Source organism: Mustela putorius, unplaced genomic scaffold (genome assembly GCF_011764305.1).
Source record: "Mustela putorius furo isolate JIRA1106 unplaced genomic scaffold, ASM1176430v1.1 tig00537291_pilon_pilon_pilon, whole genome shotgun sequence".
NCBI lineage: Eukaryota > Metazoa > Chordata > Mammalia > Carnivora > Mustelidae > Mustela > Mustela putorius.
The window spans coordinates 1,000,276-1,007,147 of record NW_025422429.1 but is presented as its reverse complement, the minus strand read 5'-3'; positions in this window follow the sequence as shown (position 1 = coordinate 1,007,147).

Genomic DNA, 6,872 nt, shown 5'->3' with positions numbered 1-6,872 from the left:
GACTGATCGTGGCCAACATTGAGGAATATAAAGGATTATTGAAACAGTGTGTTGTACCCCTGAAACTAATATAACATTGCAGGGCAGTTAGACTTCAATAATAAATAAATAATAAAAGAAAATAAATTTGTAAGTGTTTTCTCATGCATGATTACCTCTTCTCTTGACTGAGCAGGAACATGGAACTGCTATGGAAACAATCCTTATGGTCATGTTAGACACTGGAAGTTTAGAGTTAACACCACTATTTATTAGCTGTGTGACCCTAGAATAGTAATTTCTCATGGATTCTAGCTACTTCCCTTTATATTTTTTTTTTTTTTTACAAAATGGAGACCCTCATTCCTGCCTCAGCTGTATGCAGCCATCATGAAGACTAAAACTGTTTGTGAAGTGAATTTGTAGAGGACAGCACTTCATCATGGACCCTGAAGTCTTTCGCTTTGGTTCCTAGTCCACTGTTATCTTTATATCATAGACAAGTTAGTTAATCACCCTAATCCACATTTTTCCTACCTTTAAAATGGAAATATTATTAAGTGCCTCTATTATTGAGTTGTTGTGAGGTAATAAAGCAGAAGAATTTAGCACAATGCCAGTTCCATAGAAAGGGGTGGGTAGATATTATTATTTATAAAGTGCTGGGTACATTATGGATTCATATTTCCAGTCATGATCTATATCCCATATGGAAAAATAGAATTCTTGTTTCACATAGGAATTAGGTATACCAAGACGTTAAATGGCACATGTGAAGTCTTATTTAATCACAAGACCTGTTTCCTTGGACATATTTATCTGAGTAACATTAATAGAAGTCATCTCTACTTATTTCTTTGAGATACCTAACACTTGCCAAGCATGCTGCTCAGTGATTTCTAGATGGTTCTCTCATTGCGTTCTCACATTGACCCTGAAGATGGACTCCATGGTTCCTCCATTTTACAGATAAGAAGATGGAATATTTGAAAAGCTAATAACTGGGGCACCTGGGTGGCTCAGTGGGTTAAAGCCTCTGCCTTCAGCCCAGGTCATGATCTCAGGGTCCTGGGATAGAGCCCTGCATCAGGCTCCCTGCTCAGTAGGGAGCCTGCTTCCCCCTCTCTCTCTGCCTGCCTCTCTGCCTACTTGTGATCTCTGTCTGTCAAATAAATAAATAAAATCTTAAAGAAAGAAAGAAAGAAAGAAAGAGAGAAAGAAAGAAAAGCTAATAACTTCCTCAGGCGATGGAGTCATTTTTGCGGGGATAGAGAGGATAAACCCAAAGCTGTCTATCAGTTCAAAAGCCAGTACTGAATCACAGTGCCATATTGCCAGCATCATAGTATTTGTCAGTCAATTATTCCCCATTTATTCACACAGTCAATTAAATCATCCCTGATATTTTGTCTGACACTCTACTCTCCGGTGCTACGAGGAGAGAAGGGGAAGAGGTACTGAGTGTGACATGAGGATGAGAATGAATATTCTCATAATGTCCCTGCTATGTGACATAATGAACAAGACGCACATTATCTTCCTTAATCCTTTGGATAGTTTATGACTTAGATATTAGTATACCCACTTTACACATGAAGAAGATCAGTACCAGAAACAATTAACTAAGATACCCAAGGTCAAATAACAAATAACCAGGTGGTTACTCTAGTTCCCAAAAGCACTTCTGCATGCTTTCAAGGAGTGGAGATAAAATCACGTGTATGTAGAAGCTGATAGCTTGTCATAACAGACAGTAAGCCCAAAGTGTTACTAAACCTCAAAGAAAGGAAAGATCACAGAAGGCTGAGAGTAGAGAAGATAGCCCAGAGGAGAAAAGGAATGGCCTGAGTCATAAAGGAAGTCTTGGGTGGATCTACAGATTGAGGAAGGAACAGGGAATATAGAGATTAATCTGGTCTCCAAATGAACTTGGGCAGGAGTCCGACAGCCTAATGGCTGTGGATGTGTCTCATTATGATTGTACAAAATCAATCATCAATAAATAGTTGCTGAATGGCTAGGAGTGTCCTCGCTGTCCTCTAGCACTGGCTTAGGTCCTGTAGGAATTGGGGTACTTTCAAGACATATGATTAATATATTTTGACCAAGAATCCTTTCTCAAGAATTTCTTATCATATATAAAAGAGCTTTAGATACGAGGGGGAACGATATTGAATGGGGAAGTTTGGCTGGCAGGACATCAGAAGGCTTCACAGGGAAGACCCTCTTCGGTGATGACAGAGTATCAGCCTGGCATATGGTGACTCTTGTTCCTGGCAGTGTCCCAGAAGTGATGGCACTTACAGAGAACTGAGCCACATAACTAAAATGTACCAGAAAGTGCAAAACATAAGTCAATACATGTGTTTATAATTTGCATTGGAAAGTATAGCTGTCAAAAGAACTGTATCAATTTTTTGGCCAAATTATTTATTCTTTCCCTATAATAAAACACCTAAGTCCTAGTATGTGAATGTTACCAGGTGTCCAAGGGAACTAACACAAAGGAAGTATATGCTTTGGCAAAAATCACCATCTACAATCCTTCAAGAACATTGAGTCCTTCCCACATGTAAATAACAGTCTCATTACTTTATGTCTGTTATTTACATCTATTATGTTTAATCTTCATAATAATCTTACAAAATGGTAATTCCCTCATCCTTTCTTTCCAGATGAAGGAACTGAATTTTGTAAATATTGGACAACTTTCCCCCACAATATCAGTTCTCTAAAATTCGGGATCTTGACTTTGCCAAGTTCTTCATCTTTATGTTATGAGGCTGTGAGTACCTATTATGACCTAACTGGGCATTCAGAATGCAAAGAGCAATAAGGTAGATACTGTTCCTGTCCAAGTGAAACTTAAAGACTCATGAGAAAAGCAGATATCTAACAGCTGTTTACTCACATAATTAAATCTTTAATTATAATATTGATACATCTACCAGCAAGAAGGACACTCTCATATAGATGGACAGGGAAGGAAGTCTCTGAGCAAACAAAATTTCATCTCAGATTGCAGGCAGGGGACTGGCTCAGGTGGCAAAGAGCTAGGCTTTCTGGAGACAATTAAAGAGGCATGGGAAGCCAGGAGAGAGTGGGGCAAGGTGAACTCCAGAAGGAGGCAGAGCCTGGGCTGTGGGCTTTCCTAGACAGTCACAGAACTTTGAATGCAAAGCCATTTAAGAGTTTTAATTACAAGAGTGCTCAAAACAGACTCAGATGTGTGATTTAAAGGGATGACAGTAGCTGCAACTGGAGAAGGCATTACTAGAAAGTTCCAGCGCTCCAGCTGAAGGTAAGGCTGCTTTGGATACCACAGGGCTACTTGGAACCACAGATCTAGGCATAGACAAATACTTTCTCAGTTCTACATTAAGGACTCCATCACCTTCTAGGGACAATCAGTGAAACTGTGCTGATATCCCTGGTCTCAAGGCAAAACCTCTGAAAAAAAGCTAGACTAATCACACACACATATAACTACAGATTATTTAGCCAACACTCAGAAGAGGTGGATCTAGGAAGCTGTCAAGCTTGTAAATGAATTTAAATGATGGCAAAATTATTTTAGTAACTTTTTTTTAAAGATTTTATTTATTTATTTGACAGAGAGAGATCACAAGTAGGCAGAGAGGCAGGCAGAGAGAGAGAGAGAGGAGGAAGCAGGCTCCCTGCTGAGCAGAGAGCCTGATGCGGGACTTGATCCCAGGACCCTGAGATCATGACCTGAGCCAAAGGCAGCGGCTTAACCCACTGAGCCACCCAGGCGCCCTTTCAGTGACATTTTTAAAAATTTATTTATTTACTTGAGAGAGAAAGCATGAGCAGGGGAAGAGGCAGAGGGAAAGGCAAACTCCCTGCTGAGCACAGAACCCAGTGTGGGGCTCTCCATCCCAGGACCCTGAGTCAATGACCTGAGTCAAAATCAAGAGTGGGGTACTTAACTGAGTGGGCCACCCAGTGGAAATATGAAATCCTTTAAAAAAAAAAAAAAGAAGAAAACCTTTTAAGTAACAGTTCAGCATTTGTTATTGGCATAGAGTCAATGTAACAAGGTCTTTATGTAGATTCACTGAGCTGGAGAAGACTGGTGATCAGGGTTCGTTTGATGAAGTATTATAACTAAATATTGGTGAGCAAGATGTTTGGCTGGACAGGAAGACTCGAGGCTCAGCTGGGGAGAGTAGAGGCCGAGTACTTGAGAAGATATGTTTGATGAATCAGAAAGTAAACAGATATCTAGTTCAGGTCAGACATATGACACAAAGCTATGTATCTGGGTAGAGTTCCAGTTAAGAAATAAGGTATCTGGTTGGAGAAAAGAGCAAGCACAAGACTGATAGGACAGCGCTGTCCCCTCCAATACACAGTCACTAGTCCGATGTGGCTCTAAAGTTTTTACAATGTGTTAGTCCTAACGGGGATGTGCTGTGAGTGTCACATAATCACCAGGTTTCAAAGACTTAGTGCAAAAATCATCATAATAAAAGAAAGTCTCTTGTTAATAATATTGATTACATATCAAAATGATAATATTGGGGGTCTATTGGTTTAAAGGAAGTATAATATAAAAATTAATTTCACCAGTTTCCTTATTCTTTAAAAAAATGTGGTTACAAGAAAATTTAAATGATATGTGTAGTTCACATCACGTTTCTATTGGACAATGCTGGCATACAGAAAAGGGTTATCTCCTAAGAAATCTGGTTATTTGTAGAAAAAAACTTGAACGGTTCTACATTGATGAGTTTTGTGTTTTTTTTTTTTTAATGTATGGAGAAATTAAGGAAGAGAGGTTGTAGGAAAGATATCTGATTACGCCATAATAGACTTAAGGGTATATTAATAATAACAGAAAAACGACTCTCCAGTAGTAATTTTTTATTGTATCAGTATGCAATGTAATCTATGACTACTGGTGGAATTATTCCCATTTAGTACAAAAACAAGATTGACTTTTCCTATGAGTTTACTCTCTTATTAAATCTACTATATAATGAAGTTAAGAAAAATGTCCTTCAAAGCATACTTAAAAGCAAAGAGATCCAGTAGAATCTATAGAGTAACGAGGTAAAACACCTGATACAAAGTAAATAATAAATAGTTAAGATTTCACTATTTTTATGAATAATAATATTATGCCTCAGTAATTAAGCAATATTTTCTGGGCTTCTGGATTCACCTGTTTATTTATTCACTCACCCAGCAAATACGTTAGAAGTTGATGGTGATTAAGAGAGGGATGAAATCAAAGGCATTGACCCATTTTTCAGGGGTGTTGAGGGGATTTGAAGGTGATTTAGCAGCAATGTAACACAGCAGAAAATTAATTCAGAAAAGAAACAGGAGCATGTATCAAAATAGCCAGTGTTATCTTGTAGCTCTTTCCAACGGCCTTTCATTTACCCACAAATTGATGAGATGGTGTCTAAAACTAGATACGATGTAAATTCCTGGCCAATGCCCTGTGTGTGTTTGTGTGTGTGTGTGTGCATGTCTGTGCATGTTAAAAAAACAAACAAAAAACAATACAAAACAAAACAAAAACATTCCCACTTGAACATACCCCCTACGGGAATCAAATACAAAACGAGCTGTAGGGAATACCATACATAAATTCTGCACATTAAGTGGGCAGGCAGGCAGGTAAACAGGCTTGGAGGATTAGATGCTGTAAATCTCCTCCCAGGAGATGATACGGCTCCTCCTCTTCATTCCCTTGAAGCTTTGACCTTTGCCATGAATGTGGTCCTGATCCGGCCACTCCAGGACGTGGAAGTCATCAAAGGCAAACACCTGCACTTTTGGTAATAACTTCTCTTTAAATGGACATGATCTTTCCTTTGCGCATTTCCAATCAGGATGAGCGTCCATTCAATTAGCTTTTTATGACCTCTTTTCAAAAACCTTTAAAATTTCAGGTATTTATGATAGAACTTTTCATTTGCCTTTTCTCTCTTCTGCCTCTCTATCCTATAGCCATCTGGTGATTGAAGGTGGGTACAGACTACTGAAGCTGACTGGGAGATTCACCAACCCCAGCCAGCATTAAAGAGAGTGAACTCCATTCTGATAGGTAACTTCAGAAACAGCATTGTTTCTTAGACATGTCACGAGCATGGCCAGCTCTGCTTTATGGGTAAAGAAATAAAATAGTTAAATGTAGTTTAAAGTGCCTTTTCTAAGGCCAAGGTGGGCTAATCAATCATTGTGTGTGTGTGTGTACGCGTGCGTGCTTAAAGCTCTGTTTGAATTTTAGGATGCATAATGAATTAGATAAATTATCTGGTAAGCTAGCAAAATCTTTTCATGCAAAATCTTTTATTCCAGGGGAAAATTTCTCTAAAGGGGGTAAGGTTTAATTATTTGCTTTTCTAAAATTCTCATTCCTTTCTTTTTTTAACCTCGACTTGCTTTCAAGGGAAAATGATTTCCCCTTTGATACAAAGTTATGTGTTACCAAAAAAAAAAAAAATCAATCTTTGGGGAGAAAGAAGCAAACAAACAAAAAAAAGATGAGATGTAATAGCAAAAGTATTTTGAATTAGAACATCGGAAGGAAAATAATAATCATTGTCACCAATAGATACCAAGTTCAAGGATCCATGTTCTATGTTCAGGCACATGTTTTTAGACATCTTGATATTTGAATGAGGATTCATCATTAAAAAATTGGCTCAGACTGCAATATGATCTTCAGACCAAGGTATCAGAAACACCACTGGGTTTCAGAAAGACTGACCTTCAATCTAATTTTGCCCAAGATCATGTTCCAGCTCTAATATCATCTAATGGGGGTAGGGGAAGTGAAGCAGGAAAATCTTGAGCTTTTAGAAAGTAGGAGCTATAGTTTTGTATTTCACAGGGCCAAGGAAGAAGTTGCAATG